Below are 18,428 nucleotides of genomic sequence, written 5' to 3' on the forward strand. Positions count from 1 at the left end.
TCTGGAGTACTGTGTCCAGTTCTGGGCTCCCCAGTACAAAAAAGACAGGGATCTCTTGGAAAGAATCCAGCGGAGGGCCACAAAGATGGTGAAGGGCCTGGAGCATCTCCCCTATGAAGAAAGGCTAAGTGAACTGGGTCTGTTTAGCCTTGAGAAAAGACTGAGAGGGGACCCGATCCAGGTTTATAAATATCTGAGGTGTGGCGGCCATAGTGGTGAGGCCAGTCTCTTTTCAGTGGTACGTGGAGACAGGACGAGGGGAAACGGACATAAGCTGCAGCATAGGAAGTTTCGCACGAATGTGCGTAAGAACTTCTTCACGGTGAGGGTGACGGAGCACTGGAACAGGCTGCCCAGGGAGGTTGTGGAGTCTCCTTCTCTGGAGATATTCAAGTCTCGCCTGGACGCCTACCTGTGCGACCTGGTGTAGGGAACCTGCTTTGGCAGGGGGGTTGGTCTCGATGATCTCTAGAGGTCCCTTCCAACCCCTACAATTCTGTGATTCTGTGGTACCTTCATTGCTGTAGCCTCTCCTTTTAGCTCAGCACTCTTTTCAGGTGTGCAACACTGGTGCGCCCACCTCTCTTCAGGAAGGAGCAGGCTGCTTTCCATGGAATCCTGGCTCTCTGTCTCACTGGTCCCTCAGTTGCCATGTAACTTTGTACTCATGAAAGTCTACAGCAGTGTTACAGTATCCCTATTTCCAAATAGTAGGGGGGCAGATATGGTAGGCACAAATACCTTTTTTCAGTCAAATAGCATACATTCTGCTGATGTGTGCTATCACTCACTGTCCAAGCACAGTGAATCATACACTTGAGAAGTGCTCCTTCAGTTTCTAATTAGCACATCTAGACTGAGCAGCCTCAAGTTTTTCCATGTATCTATATAGAAAACAAGCTAGCATTAATAAGGCAGACACCTTGTAAAATGTGTCTGGGGAACAAAGCTGCAAGAAAAGGCTTCCATGTTGCCAGCCACTGGGTTATGTGACCTGAAGAGGTGAGCTGTTTTATAGCTTCTCTGATGATTGGACTGCTTAGAGCTAGCCCAGAGTATGTAACTTTTAGTTTTGCTTGGATATGATGCTTCTTGTTCTCCTCCTGCAGAAGCTTAAAATGCTGTTCAAGCCATCTCCTGTCCACTACACATTTCCTACAAGTGTTTCCACTTTCAGATCTATCTTACCTCCATGAAATGGGGATATCACAGCTGCATCAGTTCACCATAACCCAAGGACAACTGCACAGCAAACTCTTTGTCTCTAGCTGGCTGGTAATCATCTACTGAGGCTTATAAGGTTCATTCTTCCTCTGTGCCCCCAAAAAACTCAGATCACTGCAGTTCCACCATACTTGAGTGCCTGGGGCACTGCCTGGCTCCTGCTGAAATTATCTAGGCATTGGTGGAGATGCTGTCATCGAAATCTCTACTGAAATCTCACAGGCTTTCACCCTCAGACTCTCACTGAGGAAGGTTACATGGTGCTGCAGCCTCACTCCAAGTTAGAGTGGTGGGTTGTGTAGCTGCCAGTGGTGGCTGAACACCATCATAAGGCAGGAATTTCTCCTTGTGGTGTTGCCTCCTCACTCAGCAGCCTCTTCACTGAGTTGTCACTTTTGAGAAGGGCAGGACATTTATTAGGCAGTTATTCCACTCATTGCACATCTGTTCTTTCTTGTGATGAGCAGGAACATTCCCTGCTGCACCAAAACATAGGGTTGGCTTTTAGGACATCAGTCTGAGCCCAGTATAATAAAGAATCTTTTTTCCATCCACCATTCCAAGCCTATGTTGAAATTCAATTTGGGTTGGAGGACAATCTCTGAAGCAAACAATCCCGAGTGAGTATTTCCAAAGAGCTTGAATATACTCTTTTGAAGACATCAGTGGTTGCCCTGGGGCCTTCCAGTCTTTTGCACTGCTCTACGCACAAGGCAACCAGGAACATGGAGTTTAATGAACACATTGGTTTCCATATGTCCACAACACTGAGGGCTCTAATGTCTGTCATATCCATCATTCTGAAGATTTTGCATGTGTTAAGCTCCTGCCATTAGAGATGCAAGCTTCTTATTTCAGCATCACTTAATGCTTCAGCAGCTGCTCAATTTCCATTCAAGCAGGCCTGTCTATAGCTTTCCACTGCTATTTTGTCTCAGTCTTGCCCATGGGAGGGATGAGTAAGTGATGGGGAGGAGATGGGCACCGACAGCTCTGACAAAGGCATGTTTATACTGGATGTTCACGTTGTTCCTCCATATCCAACAGAGAACAGTCCGTCTCCCCTGCACAGTGAGGGGTGCGCAAAGCATTTCTGTGTGTTCAGAGGGAGCTGTGCTGATATTGCCTCTGGCTCCTTGTGTGCAATTGGGAGGCTCAGATGCGGTCATTCCCTTCTAAAGCCCTTGCTGACTCAGAGCTCCTATTTGCCTCTGATGGGATCAAGCCATCTTGGCTGTGACTTGGGAATCATCTGCAGGCATCGAGTTCCTTTTGTTTGTACTTCAGTACCTCAGTGGTACTGGTGATGTTATGGTAGGGCACTGACTCTATGTCTGAAGAAATTCCTCCATTCAATTTATCTTCTCTCACTATGGCTTCTTGTGGTGCCCAATGGGATGTAACAAGGGAAAGAAGTGGTGCAACACTTTCCGGGTCCAAAAATAGGGAACTGTTCCAAAAGTAATGCCTCCTTTTTTTTTTAATTATGTTGGCCTACAACATCAGAAATGGGTGTTGGTGGTATGGCAGTAGAGGTTGAACCTTCTCAGCACATGGCATGCAGACTCTTGTTCACTGCTGATAAAAGTGCATAGCTAATGGTGGTGATTATTGGAGAAAGTGTTCTATAGCTGAGAATTTGCTCTATTGAACAGTGTTATTGTGTTTTTTTTGTAGCTGTTGTAGTTTCCATGGAAATAAATAGGAGGCATCACATTCAGAGTGACCTGTGTATAAAAAAGGATTAATAAACCTCGTCCCTAACCTTTTTATTTTGAGCAGTGGAAATGTTATATCTTTCTTTCCCAAGAGAAAGAAAGCTCCTTCTCTTTCACATGGGTTTTCTTTTGCAAGCTTACATGTTTCTTTTTGGTGTTACCACACTGTTCATTTGTGCCTACCATGTATTAATGAAGAATCTGAGAAGGTAGAAATGAACATTCTTTGAAATATTTGGATTCTCCTGTTCAAAAGGGCTCTTCATTTTGAATTTTCCTGTTTCTCTTCTACTTTAAAGCACTCAAGGATGACACAAGCTGGCCTATTTTAAAGCAGATAAAATAACTACTTGATACAAAGTATGTTTTCCCATGATCTTCACAGAAACCTGTATGTTAGTCTCCTATTACTTTCCCATTTCTTAAAACCTCCAGGAAATAAGAGAATCCCAGAATTCCTCATAGCCTGGTGCACTCCTTTACTAGATTGCAGTGCATTTCAAGTTCCAATTATAAGCCATCTCTTTTTTGAATGCTCAATGGACACGCTCCAGCCCACATCAACCCGCCTTTAGTTGGCCTCTTCTCTGCTGCTGTTGCCACTTTGAAAGCTAGCCACCCTAAAGGCAGATTTTCTGTCCTTTCTCTACGATGCTTTGCTTGGAGCTATGCTTCGGCAGCACTGCTGCTGATGAAAAGAGTTCCCAGTCCCTTTGGTTTCTTGGCTTTACCCACAATGGAGCATGGAAAGTATCTTGTATTATGTTCAACAGGGCGTGGAGGAATAAAGGGAAGAAACCAGTCACTTCTGGTCATAGGGGAACATCTGATATGCCAAAAACAACCAGCTCAGCTGGGATTCCCATTCCAAATTAGATGTGATGACTCAGAAAATCGAGAAGATAATGAGCTGTTTATGAACAGGTCCTGTTTGTTTACTTTGCCTCAAAGCTGTGAATGGCCTCTTCACTAGAAGCATCCTGGACTCTGTGAGAGGGTGATGAGCAGAGAGGAGGCCATGGCCTGCAAAGGGAAATGCACTGTTTTCTGAAAAGCAAAGCTGCCTGAGAGCTGACTGTCCCATAGGACCATATAGAGGACACTCAGTACACGACATTGAATGAGTACATGTTCTTGTTAGGTCTGTACTCTAGGAGAACACTGCAAGGAACACGACCAGCCCCAACGCTGACCTTGATGAAAGGCAGATTTCCAACTAGAGTGAAAGAAAAAGAACACAATTTTCCTTTCATCCACTGTACTGGCATCTGGTCAGATAGCAGTCAAAGAAAGCTGAAGGCCATGATGCAGTTCTGGGAAATGGGAATACTTTCTTACATGAGATGTTGGAAGAATGTCTGTCCTAACGTGGCCTCTAGGAGTCTCCTTTATCTAACTCCAGTTTGAAATACTTCTTAAGGCAACTATCCAGCCATGAATTAAATGTTCCCAATGACAGAAATACCATCCCCCAGCCCTTAATTTTTCTGTTGCTGTAAAAATTCCTTTTTACACTATCCCTTATTACATCCTGCCTTATCATGCCTTGTGATACTTCTTGTAACTAAACTGAGAAGTCCCTTGTTCCTCCATTAGCGTTTGTTGTCACAAAATAACAGAAGGGATGAGCACTCAGTAGATTCAAACAAAGGAAAGGGTTCTGAATTTGTCTGCAGTGGAGCCCTTTCTACAAAAGGGCATAGTTCATCTCCCACAAAAGATGGAGTCAGGGGCGTGCTGGCTTTTGCACAGGTTAATTCTGCAAAATGAATTGCTGGTTAGAAAGGGAATGAGAATTATTTGTCTTTTATAATAAGAAAAAAGAAATGTTCTTGAGGAAATTCAAGTGGGGTTAGCTTAGTGGCAAAGCAAGGCAGGGTTGGCTCTGATGATTCAGGGTTCTGTTTTATACTTGTGAGAGCTGATGAAACAGAGCCCAATCCTGAGAGATTCTGGAACTGATTATCTCGCTTACATAATCAAGGAGTGGATTTACAAGAAGTTTTCTAGTAATTATCATAGGTGATGCCTGCATGTATGCACGCAGCTTCTTGCAGGCAGTATGTTCTACGTTCATTACTTTTTGTTTTTATGCTGTAAGATTTGCATGTGCAAAAAAGAAAGTGTTCAGGCTTGTTTGCATAGGCAATGTAGGGAATATATAAACTTACCAAGTGTTTGGTTATTTGATTTTGCATGTGGAACTCCAGGCCCTCCAATCAGTACGCCAAGCACTCTGATCACACAGGGGAGGTAGGGAAAACATCAGGAAAAACGTATTTTCACTATAGGACTAAAAGCTGGCATCTTTAGCATGTTAAATTTTGCTCATTTGTCGCAACAGGAATGCTCTGTTCTTTGCTTTTCCTGCAAATAACCTCTAAGATTATATTTTTGTGGATATTTTCATCACAATGGAATACGCCATGCTTTTGTCAACAATGCTTTTGTAAATGAATTGATAGGTCCTTGGAGGTGGACCAAAGCCAAATAATTTGGACATTGGTTTGAATTCACCAAGAGGCAGTTCTGAGATATTTATTCATTCTATTACAGAGAAGCAGCTCAAGTATAAAATGCGGTACAGGGTAAGGCTCTGGTGTCTGCAGGTGATGAATCACATCCACACAGACAGTGCTATGGGAACAAAACTGGCAGCCATGAGAACAAAAACATGAGTCCTTTTCACATGTACTGAAATAGTAACTACAAGGGCTGCTCCGAAAGTAATGCCTCCTATTTTATTATAGTGGCCCATGATATTGGAGGCAGATGTTGGTAGTAGGCAGAGACTGAACCATCCCACCAGTATTCCATTATGAGTTGTTGCCATGAGACAGATGGCAGAGGGGCAGTTTGACAGAATGGCATCTGACATGGAAGTGCATATGAAGTAAAAGTATGGAATTTAATTTCTCCATATGGAAAAAAAAATGGCACCTACGGTGACACTGGTAGTGGAATACTGCAGTTAATTACAAATGTGGAAAATTCCTCACTTGAATTATTTGTATTTCAAGTTGTCTGTCTTTCAAGAAGATGTATTGTCACTTGATGGAATGACTGGATGACGTTTTTCAATGTAAGAAATGCAAGAAGTCCATCTGGACTGTTAAGGATCAACAGGAAATAAAATTTTAGCATAGAGCATTCTCAGAACAAATGCCAAAATTAGTTTTTTCTTCCAGTTTGCATTCCAGTTATACCTCCATGTTCATAGGGACGTTAGCACTTATATGTCAAATGACATACAAACAAATTAGAACCTAATCACTGTACCAAATAGACACCATCTACATAAGTTATGGCAGGACAATCTAATTCATATGCTACCAGAAGCTTCCATAATGCTTTGTCACGTTTTCATCCAAATTCTGGCCTGGGGTGATACTTTTCAACAGGGGCAAACGTCTCCCCATCATTGACATTATGTATCAGTTATGTCAGCATTTCCCTATCAAAGATCACAGTGAGAAGCTTCAAAGACCTCAAAACAACTCAGCTTTGACGCTTGAAAGACAAACAGATAAACAAAAGAGAAAGAGCCTGAATACGCTCCATTATTTCTTCTAAGCCTCTTAAACCTTGAAGGGTTTAAAAAGTAATTGAAGCAGGTGGATAATGTGACATTTACAAAGGAGCATATTAGAGGGTGTTGCATTTGTTGTTGCAGAAGCCATTAATACTGTGGTTTAGAAGATGAAGCAAGAAAGAACTCAGGACAAAGGGCTGGCATGAATTGCTGACTCTCAGATGTGGTCACAGGACAATCACTTGACTCTGGAGTCTTTGTACAAGTGTTGCACTGAGCTGGGTAGTCGAGTAATAGTATCAGAAGCTTCTGTAAAAAGAGTAAGGAAAAATAAAGAAGAAAGGATGACCCGCAGGTTCTTCATCTGTGTTAGATAAAATGGAAATTGGAGGAGGGGAAAAAAAAAAAGGAATTCATAACTATTTTCAGTCAACTGAGATCTGTTTGGTGTGACCAGCCTCCCTGCCACAAAGATGAAGGAGAAAATTCTTCCACTGACACAGAATGAGTCACAGATAACTTTATCCCTGTATTGCCCAGGGCAACTCCTATGACTTCAACAAAAAATTGTGGAGAGAAGAAAAAATGGTACTTCAAGTCCAGTATAGTCTGTTGCATGGGACATTTTATTTCAAAACTTAACATGTGCTCTGGTTTTATCCTCCACTTTTGGGGGAAACAAGGACAAGTGTTCCATTTGTTTGTCTTCCACTACCAGCTATTTTCAGTCCTTTTCTGTCAAGATTTACACCTTTTCAGTAGGTTTGTGGCCAAGTGAGAGAAAGAGAGGCCCCACCAATCCATAGGAAGAGCTGTGTAATGACCCCCACAAAGCACTGTAGGAGAGTCAGCCAAGAGAAACGAGCTTCCTCTCATTGAACTGCATGTTAAGATACTAAGCACAACTTGACCTCTTGCCTAGTGCATCTGCATGGAGGGCTGAGCAGCTGCTGCAACTCAGAGCTGGCCAATGTAAATTCTTCCCTATGGCCTTGTTCCTACCCAGCTCTGGAGAGGGATTCAGTGATTCCTGTGGGTCCCTTCCAACATGGGATATTCTGTGATTCTGTGCTCCCTTGATGTAGATGTGATGCTTGCTGTAGAAGGCACATAGGCTTGCAGTGCAGAGCCAGCCTAGGGCATCTTTGCTAGGAAGAATGTTAGCCTTTTGGGACACAGCTGAATGGGGAAGCACAAGCTAGGATTCTTCTGCACAGCCTTGAGATCTCAAAGGAAGCCATGAAACGGGATGAGTGCAGAAAGCCCTGCTGGAACTCACACAGCCTCCTCCTGGCTTTTGCTCATGTCCTCTGCTTTGTGTGAGAAGCCTATGCTCTGTGCTAGCCATCTGGGACAGCATCACTCACATTTGTATTCTGACATTCAAGAGTGATTAAATGTATTCCGCAAAAGGCAAAACCTAAAAAGAAGCCAGTGAAACAGCAGGGATAAATAGATGAGTTTCTGATCTCACCCAGCAGTGCATCTATAAACTATTCCCTTTATAATTTTTGTTCCAACTTTTTTCACCCAGTGTTTCTCTCACCAGGCCTCCTCCTAAAGCTTCTATGGAAGGAAATAAGTTTCATTAATGTTAAAATCAGTGGGATTTCAGTTAACTTAATGCAGAGAGTTAAAGGTATTTTGATCCCGTTTTCCAATAGAGGTGTTTCACAGAATATGAATCCACCACCATGCCTGAAAATGGGCTGTAGTCACCTAAGCATGCTTTGAAAGTACTACTTTTCAATCCACAGGGCTTTGCTACCATTATACATGACTGCCGATCTAATTTCCAGGGGCTGGCCTACCTGGATCCTTTAACCACCAATTTCACACCCACAGCACATCCCAAGTGTATGGAAATGGCTGCAGGGCAAAACCCAGTTGCTGCTGGTCCCTGCCTTGGAACAGCAAGAAAAACACATCCTTCGCTCAATCGCTGGTACCCTGGACACAAACACTTTAAATCTTGGTGAGGCCTTGACCTTAGCTTTTTCCATAAGTTCAGCTGGTTGCTGACTCGTGCACTTCTCCCTTCACTGGGTGCACTCTGAGCTCACTGAGATGCCCTGTGTTGGGAAAGGCCATGATTCTGGCTGCTGGCAGCACACAGAGATCACTGAAAATAAACAGAGATCGAGCATCTTGGTTTTCATAACCTCGGTTAAACGCAGGGGGTGAAGAACCCAAAGCAGGAGTCATGTGAGTTCAGGAAAGGCAGAGGGTAACCTCTGAGGAGCTCTTTTCTTTGGCAGTCAGAGGGGAGGATGGTGTACAGAGGAGGGACAAAGAAACATTTATGGAAATTTTTGGTCCTCTGTGCACAGCAAGTCTGCCCTTATCTCCATCTGTGGCTGTTACAACAGACCTAAAGTTCCTCATTGGTGCTGATGAAGTCACCTTGCTGAGCTTCTGTGACAAAATGTTGTATCATAACTCACCCCTACCCACAGAGCAGAGGCAAATTAAACTTGGACTAAAACTATGGAATTGCTCATTTATCTTGCTTGCCAGCAGAGGCCTGGAAACATCCTCCTTCCTCTCTCCAACTGGAGCATAATCTGAAATTTCTCCCCAGATCAGGACAGGATAGTGGGTGGTTTGCCCTATTCAGCCTGTGGTACATTGTGTGGGATCAGTGCATTTCTTTAGCCCAGAGTGGAACATCCCTTCATATGAATTTTGAAGAGCAGTTTCAATCTGATTTACAAGGATTTCGTATTTGTGAGTTGGACCTGGTTCCCATAATGACTTGACTGGACCCCACTACACAAGTCCTCAAAAGTCTCCAGCATGCATTTGAACAGTTCTTATATAGCATATGCTACTGCATGCAATATATCAAAAAGATTATTTTCATAGTGTAAATCAAGCAAATACCTAGACTGTAAGCCTAGACATAGCTTTTAGTAGCTCCTCTTCACCTCACTAGATTTTTGTTATTCTAGAAGTGAATGCAGGTTGACATATTTATGGTCAGTGCTGAGAACTTTGGTATTTTGACTATGAAATTTCATTCTTTGTTCAGGAGGGCACAACTTTGAACTTATTACCGCAGTGGTTGTCATAGCTTAGGTACAGCTTGGTTTGTTTCAGGGCAATCAATTCTGTCTGTCTGCCTATAGACAAAACCTGTCCTTTGTCATTCCTGAGATGTGTTGTGTCCATCCTGCCCTTATAAGTGTCCAAAGAAGTTCACTTCTCAGGCTTTGCTTTCTTTCCCATTAGAAAGGATTTTCTCATTATATCTAACCTGCACGTCCCTTGCAACACTTTAAGTCTTGTCTTCTGCATGTTGGATATAAAGAACAAACCATTCTTTTCCTTTTCATCTATCTTTTTATGTATTTAAAAACTGTTATCATATCCCTTCTCAGTCTGATCTTGTCCAGACTAAACAACACCCTTCCTTCAATCTCTCCTCATTAGTCACATTCTCTCGACTTCTGATCATCCTTGTTGGTCTCCTCTGGATGCTGTCCAACCAGGCTCATCCTTCCTGAACCATGGTGCCTAAAATTGGAGAATGTACAGCAGAAAAATTACATCTTATGTCATGCAGATGGTACACTGGTTTATATATCCCAGTTTGGTATTTGCTTTTCTCAGTTTCAAGTCTTCTGATTTCTACTCAGCCTGTGATTCACAGTTGTCCCAGATCCGTCTCTGCTGATTATTTCTCAGCCCATATTCGTACATCTGATTGTTCCTGACTAAGTATAAAACCATGTATTTTGTATTTGTTCTTACTGTATTTCATCCTTTCCCTTTCCAAATCCCCAGATTATTCTCCCACTGACATTCTGACTTTTGATGATTCTGAAGTTTTAGCCTTTCTTCTGTGCTTGCAGTTCTTCTCAAATTGACAATGGCTGCTAATTTAATTAGCATGTTCTCCATTCATTCCATCTTGATGATTAAGAATCCTGAATAATAACAGGTTCAAATTTGATCCCTGAGGAATCTTATTGTTCCTGCAATACGAATCCAGCTTGTTGGTACCTGGATTTGGACAAAAACCTATAGCTACACACTGATTCTCAGCATTCTTCAGCACCTGAAATTCTTCCTGACATTGTCATGAATCAAGGGAAGTTCAGAAATGCTGAAGATCAAGACATCTATAACATTGCCTATCAAAATGTATGTGCTCTGTATTCCTAGATCAATGAACATATTCCGCATCAGTGTACTTTAACGCATTAAGGTAATGAAAGGTAGACTGTAGGCTGGGACAGGTGTTATACACGAGCTAAAATGCCATAACCAAACCCCGATGAAAGCAAGGTAGCAAATTCTTAACTTCTGGGGAGGGTATAAATGAACTTCCAGTGCCTAAAGCACTCGTTCAGTATGTCTTAGGAATTCAGCCCTGGCTTTCTGCTTCTGTAGTTGGTTCAATTTCAGCAAATGTACTCTTTATTCACAGTTATTTCCTAAACAGTTCTGACATCTGTCTATATCTTCTAATTGTGTTCCCTTTCTATATATATCATTATATTTTCCTTTGCATAGGAAAGTTTTTTCATCCTGTTAGCAGGGTATCTAGTTAGAAACCTTTTCTGTCCTTCTCTTGAGAATGGTGGCCCATAAAAATTTTTCAAGACTCATAAATTGAGATTTTGCAAGCTAAACTTTTGTAGTGTGATTGATCATAACTGAGGGCTCTCCAGCTGGCATTTCAACTTCGAATGTTCCTATCACAAGTGGCTGCCTAGGGACAAGACCAAACACATGTTCCACCTGTTAAGCACAACAAAAAGAAAGAGCAACTCAGAGAGATCCTCACTGACAACGTAGCTCATGTGTGTGTTTTTGTTTAGAGCAACTTTTTCCTAAACCCTAGAGAGACCCAAGACCCAATTGTAGAAACCCAGATGGAGAAAGTTGAGATGCCTGGGAAATGGAGTCCTTTCAAATTCAAGTAAACCTCGATGAACTCCCATTTTGCAGGATTTGACCAGGAACTTCTGAGTCACAAGCAGGGTGAGAAATCACCTTCCTCTTATGTCTGTGAGTCCGGTGATGAACTGCCTCTGTGGCTTGGTCCCCAAGGCCAAAAGTCTTGCAATCTGCCTCAATTTAATTTTTTTACTTTTCCTCCCACAACTCCTCCTTCTGGAAGTCACTTATCATTACCTCAGGATTGTTGCCAGATTTCCTTCTGGCATTACTTTGCTCTCTCTTTTCTGCAATCTTTGCTTGTAAGGTACCTTAATCGCTTCCCATGTCAACTACTGCAAAGCTCTTTTTTATAGCCCTCGTAAATACTTACTGGCTTTATATATATTTCCTCTCTAAACTTCAAGAGATGCAGATCATTGCTTAGAATGGCAGAGGTGGAAGGGGGGCACTGATTCAGATCTCCACATGACTCAGGCATGGCAAGGTTTCCTGCAAACTGAGATGAGATTGGCTCCTTTATTAGGATGCAAAAAATAGTGGTTTGCAGCTCTGGCTCAGCGTTACCTTTCCTCTCTCAACTATCTCAGAATGCTTGAGGATCAATTCTTTCTACACAAAGCCACAAGGTTCCCTAGAAATCTAAGTTTACTTTTTTTCTTTTCCTTGTGAGTCTGAACATTTTGTTACACACTAAAGCAGAGGTTTTCAGTCTTTTAAAACAGTAGTGCTTTTTTTTTCAATCTGCCTGGCAATCAGATTAATTGTTTTCTTATTGTTTATTAAGCTCTTAAAAGAAGTAGTGCACAGACTCCAAAGATCCAGGCACCACAGGTCAAAATCCACCAACTAGATTTCTTAGTGACATCTTCTGATATTGATTATTATTTATTGGATACAGGTTAAATGAGAAAGGAGTTTCTTCTTCTTTTGGCTTGAAAACTTATGTTTTCTTTCCGTCTTTAGGCTTTATATCAGCTGTCTGTAGGGTGTTTCAAAAGTAGTTGTCAGTAAACTCACAATCTAATTCCCATAACACTGGTGATACAAGGCTGTCAGGACAGCCAAGATATTTTTGCTTCATATTCCAAATACGCTTTTGTCTGCCTTCAAGCAACATTGATTTTATGCAGTTTTCCTTCCTGAAAAGCTGTTCGGTGATAACCTAGAAGTGAAAAATTCCTTGTCTCATTAGCATTTCCACTCAATTCCACATGAAATTTACTTTAAAATCCAGCTTTGACTAAGCCAAGAGTCAAATATAAGAGCTACAAGGCCCTGATTAAGAAAACACTTAATCACTTTCTGTGCTTTTAGTTGGACAGATGTTTTCCTCTGTCAAGGACCATATCAGTAGCTGGGGGAGGACTGGGGAAAAGAGTTTGGCTTAAAGCCTATGAGAATTCATAACCCAGAGATACATCTGCAGAACCTTACTAAAAGTACTGGTATTCTAGGACTATCGGCTGTCTCTCATTTTGCTCAGGACTTTCCAGGATACTTGCTCAATAAAACTCAGTGGTTTCGGTCTGAAAACAGAAAACAGAAGCCAGAGAAAGTCCCTGGAGTCGTCCTGGGAGCACCTGCCTTTCAAGGAAAACTGTGAGGAGCCCTGAACGACTTCTGCTTAGATTAGATTGCCTTCACTAAATATAGGAAGAGCTTTAGTCCTCCATTTCTCTTGATAAAGCTTTATTTTTAAACATGTTTTGTTTGTACCTTGAGGTTTTGTTTTTAATTTAAAAAGGGGAGTGAAAGAAAGAAAGAAATAGGGAGCAAAAAAAAACCCCTTGATATGATTCCAAAGAACACTGAAGATAAAGCCATGCTGTGGTTAACTGGGATTCAGTGAGTAAGAGATCTTGTACAGTCTCACAATGTCACATCACCATTGTTCAAGTCATTATCTCCTGGCTCCGAAAGGATATTGAAAAGCACTTCTTCCAGAATTTGTCTAGTTCTGCTCCATAAGGTTTCACTTCTCCTTTCTCTGGGTTTGCAAAGAATTGTCCCTGTTTCTCCTAACTGCACAACTACACAAAAGAAAAAACAGCAGTGAAAACGGTCATCAGCATCATCATATCTTAGTAATTTCATTTACTGGCTCTAGCACTGTACCACTGAGCTGTAAGCATTAAGGTCTCTTGTAAAGACTTGGCAACTTCTCCCAGTCTATCAGCCAAAGCAATCCAAATGGTTAAGGAGTCCATGGCTCCACTGGGGTGACAGAACACAGACCTCCTTTCTTAAAAGTAAGTGTTTTTAGTCCAGAGTGCACTGTCATAAGAGCATGCTGGAAACCTGCACTGTCTTTTGGAAAGTGTGAATTTTATGTCAGGTGTGGAGAAGCTTTCTGAAACAAAATTTAAAATTGAGGCAAAAGAAGCTGTTGTTTACAACTTTCACCTTGAAAAACATCACATGAGCAGCACTAGCCATACACGGATTTTAGAGAAAAACAAGCCAAGCAGAAAGTGAAGCTCTAGCTGCAAAAATAATTTCACTTGAGTATTGATGGTTGCTTGCTAAGCAATTGAAAACATGCACAGACACAGCAATGGAAGCACAGGGTTAACATATGGTTTCGGGACCAAGAGGCAAGAAGGATGTGAGTGAACCTTGCACGACCTTGAGAAAAGCAAACTCCCTAGTGACACTGGGACCAGAGCAAGTGCTGTTTGTTGATGCAGAGCTGGTGTGAGCCACGCAACTCGATTTACCTTCCATCCCAGGGGAATGTTAATTTCCACCCATCTCCTCAGTACCAGCTGGGTCCCCATTGCTAGAACATTCAGGGTCCAGGAAAACCATGCAGATGTTTTCATGAACATAGCAAAAGCCCTCTCTCTCTGCCAGGACTCACACTGGGCTTTCTGTAGGAGCAAATGTATCTGTCGCTTCTAAAGCAATGTGGTTTTGGAGCAGCTCTAATTTAATCTGAAGTTGAGAAATAAAATCCTCCTGACCTAGTTGTTCTATTCTCCTTACTCTAAACAATTCTGACAGTAAAATGGTTATTGTTTGTCTCTGAACTTGGAATCTCAACCTGAGACCACCATCCTTTATAGTTAATTTCAATCCTGGATATAGTTTTGAAAAGTCTTTTTATTTTCCAAACCAAAAATGCACAGGCTCTTCTGTTATTGAATATCTCAACTCTCAGGCTGCTTATAGTTCAAAATAAATAATTTCAGATTTCCAGACTTGTGGGTAGAAAGTACTTTACAACATACACACATCCTGGAGCTTGAGAATTTCCTACTCTGGACCACAGCCAGCTGGATTTGATAGTCATGCTGAGATTTAGGTGCCACGTCTGAGAGGTGTACAGAGTCCTGCAACTAAAAACTTAATTCCGTCATGTCTGCTCTATAGCGTGGGCTCTTTGAGTGAAATTCATGATCCTTGGAATGCTTCTTTGTAATATTCCAGAGCAAATCACCTTAATAAAACAACAAAATAATTCTCCTGGACAGAAGCTTTCCTTAACCTGAAAGGCCAGTGCCGCACTTTCCAGGATGATGCCTACTTTCTGGAAGTAGGAATGTTTGTCACCCATGAAGCTGGGAAAATGTGACCAAGTCCTTTTATACCCATCTGTGAGCATCAGCCACTGCAGCAGCAAACAGCAGCCAGCAACAAACAGAGCCTATGAAATGACATTTCTCCAAAGGCAGAATCTTGAGCTCTGCATTCTGGGGTCCAAAGCTGGCCAACATCTTTCTTGCCCAAACTGTTGCCAGGGTCAGATTTGCCTATCTTTACTATCCCTAGTTCTGTTAAGAGTCATCATGTCACTGATTTCCGTGCATGTGCCTGTATTCTGTTCTAAAGCCATTCTTTACCTATGCAATTGCACTCCATTTACAGTGGTTTGGAAGAAATGCATGTATCATGCTTGGATCCTGATGTTTACCAACAGACAGAGGAAGGTTCTTTTGTTGTCCTATTTTCTAACTCACACCATCAGCCACTATACTGATAACATCTCCTCTACAATTACTACTGTGGTGGGTCCTCACCTGCATCTTGTGAAGAATTGCCAGAGAACAGAACAGAAAGGGTTAAATAATGTGCAAACTTAGGAATAATGTGCAGCCATGTATTAAATACCTGACTAATAATTTACTGTGTATTTATAGCTCAAAACAGTTATAATAGAAACAATTCCTGTAGCAGCTTTTACTTTTAAGGGAGCCTGTACTTGACAAATGGCTCATTGAACAGATCAGCTTTGCTATTCATTATGGAATGTGCCATCCTTAAAGAAAGGAATTTGCTGGTCTCAGCAGCAGGCTAGGCTAACCATTCAGTCCTCTACAAAGTCTATTTGCAAAATTTTGAGGGAGGCAGCTCTTCTCTGAAGTCTTCAGTGGCCTGGGATAATAACTCAGGATGAATGAGAACAGTGCTAAGGGTTAAAAGAGAAAATAATAATGAAGAAATCTTTCAATCCCCTAGCTGCTATTACACACATCACCATAAAATGCTGAGACAAATCACCTGCATAACTCATACTTCTTGGCTCCATTAAGAGATCATATCTTTCTTTAGCTTCAGAAAATTTCACTTAGCTCCTTTCTTGTGCATCTCTGAACTACCTGGTTTTGTCCCCCATGGAAAGGGCAGAATTTGGACCAGTCTTTGATCTGAGTTCTAGATTTGTTTGGTTTTATTATAAAAACTTATGACATCCTAGTCCTGACTCCAATTCTGTTTCTCTCCCTGACCTGTGCAGAGAATCACAGAAACATAGAATCATTAAGGTTGGAAAAGACCTCTAAGACCATCCAGTCCAACCATCAGCCCATCACCACCATGCCCATTAAACCATGTCCCTAAGTGCCACAACACATTTTAATAAGACCAGAACTCACGTTTCTCTTCAGGTTTTAGTCCACCCCGACTTTCTCACAGAGCCATGTGCCACAAATGATTAGAGACAAATAGATATTTCATTCATTATCCTCAATTTCTGAAAATTGCACTGCATCCCTGGTCTGTACTCAGCTCTTTGCACAGCATTCATCTCTTGAAAATATGCTTTCATCCCCAGTTTTATAATATGAGGCTATGTTCTCCCTGCCCTTGACAGCACCTTGTTTGTTTTCAAAGAGAAGGACGATGTTGTAACTCAAGGCTGGATTTGCAGAGGGTGTGACATGACTGGAGGGAGTCCATAGAGTGGCATATGGGTGTGGGAGGTATCTCACAGCTGGGTAGGTTGAGGTCAGCGTAAGGTATCTTCAGAGCACGAACTGTCTGAAATGTGATCTGGTCCTCTTCCAGAGCATGTTCTGTGCTCAGCTTGGTATACACCCATGCAGAGATTCTGGTGTTTTCTTCTCTGAAGTTTGCTACTTTGCCTGCTGTTCATCATAATTGCAGAGCACTTTTAACCTCAGATTGCAGAAGACACTGAAAATACTGTTACAGTGAGAGACCCAAGAAAGCACATTCCAGCTGTAGGTGCATGGAAAGGGATAGCAAACCCATGGAGAAAACGCATATCTGTTACAAAACTGGCACAAGATAGCTGAGAATCTGAGCAAAGGTACTTTTGGATTAGTATTTTTGGGAAGATTGCCCAACATTTGACTATACAACATTTGATTGCATTAAATTCACTCAAAATATTTCACTGGATTTGAAAAGAAAAAAATAAAAAAGGCAAAATTCCCCAGAAGGATTCAATGGGAATTCTTTTAACTCTTTTTAAAGAAACTGCCATACCTTTCTTTCTGGAACCTTTCCCTGGGTTTTGGAAGGTGGTAGAAGTATTATCCATCATTTCAAACCCTTCTCTCACCTTAAAGGATCTGTCACTGAGCTGTGCTTTGACAAGTATAACTAGTGGTAGCAAAAGCTGCCTGCAGCGTCAAGGAACTTTGAAGTTCCTTGAAAAGGCTGGATGCTGCAGACAGCTTTACAAGCTGCCTCCAGTAATCTCATCCCACTGGTTCCCTCTTTCCCATTTTATTTACCAGGATAACATTTTACGTTTGCTATTTCCTTTCACTACAGAGAAAAATGCTTCTTTTCAGGGACTTGAAAACACAGACTCCTTTTTGCTCATCCCTTCCTTTTCCATTCCAGCAGAATGCATTCCTGCAGCAGCTTGAGAGGCCTCGGTCCTTTCTACAGCATGTTTAAGGCACTCACCTACCTTGTCAAAGTACCTCAGTATGAAACACAGCCCAGGAACCACCAAACCACATCAAGGTCCATTTTATCTCCTTCAGAGCAGAGTCAGCACCTGCTCCCAACAAACAGCATCACCTTGCAAAGTCAAAGGATTACTCGACAAAGAAGTCTTTGACCTTTTACAACTAGGTTTTCAATCCGTATATTGATCCAAATGGCTGTAAAGCAGAGACAGATACTTTAGAAACTGACATTAAAAAAGGGGGAATTTAACGAAGTTGACTGCTGGTTGGTAGTTTGATCTCAAAGATCCTCTAGTGCAAGGAGGAGAGAAGGTGTCTAGAGAGAAGATGGTCACTCATGTGATGGCCACTCTTGGGCAGCAGGAAGCAATAACTTCTCCCTATTCCTGGTTATCAGGAAAGGACCCAGATGAGCTATACAGACAGCTTGGTCATGAGCTTGGTGAAGACAGCCATGACATGCCTCACTTCATGCCAGAGCGACTAGGGCATCTGCTTTTGGGAAAGGCTTGAGCAGCTGCTCTTACTGAGAACAATATACCCATAAGACCTATGGGATGCACTCTGCACTTGACTATTCCATGACTAGGCTCAACAACACTGGAGCTATAACACCTTTTCTATGCCTCTCTGGGGTCACTCACCTCTTGTTGGGTGCCCTCCCTCCCTCCCGTTATTTTTGTCCCTTTGGTTTCACAGCTGCCGTCACACCATCACAAGTCATATATATAGGCTAGGACAGACCATAAGGTCTCATTTCCAGCCTCCACAGTGGCATCATAACCCATTTTCCTTTGTGAACTGTTTAAAATGCTTTGAAACCACAGAAAGGGACAAACTGGGAGATGAGCATACTGCACCCCTGGCTACTTGGCTCGCTGC

The 18,428-nt window shown here is 42.0% G+C and overlaps 1 long non-coding RNA gene across 1 annotated transcript; it reads right to left on the bottom strand.

Moving 5' to 3' along the window:
* Positions 1-6,999: 6,999 nt before the first annotated feature.
* On the bottom strand, positions 7,000-16,522 carry LOC104911675. The gene is made up of 3 exons (XR_794113.3): positions 16,257-16,522; positions 11,753-11,878; positions 7,000-9,990 (listed from the first exon to the last, which is right to left on the bottom strand). It is a non-coding gene; the product is annotated as an uncharacterized LOC104911675 (long non-coding RNA).
* Between the last annotated feature and the right edge of the window lie 1,906 nt (positions 16,523-18,428).

Source organism: Meleagris gallopavo, chromosome 7 (assembly GCF_000146605.3).
Source record: "Meleagris gallopavo isolate NT-WF06-2002-E0010 breed Aviagen turkey brand Nicholas breeding stock chromosome 7, Turkey_5.1, whole genome shotgun sequence".
Taxonomy (NCBI): Eukaryota; Metazoa; Chordata; class Aves; order Galliformes; family Phasianidae; genus Meleagris; species Meleagris gallopavo.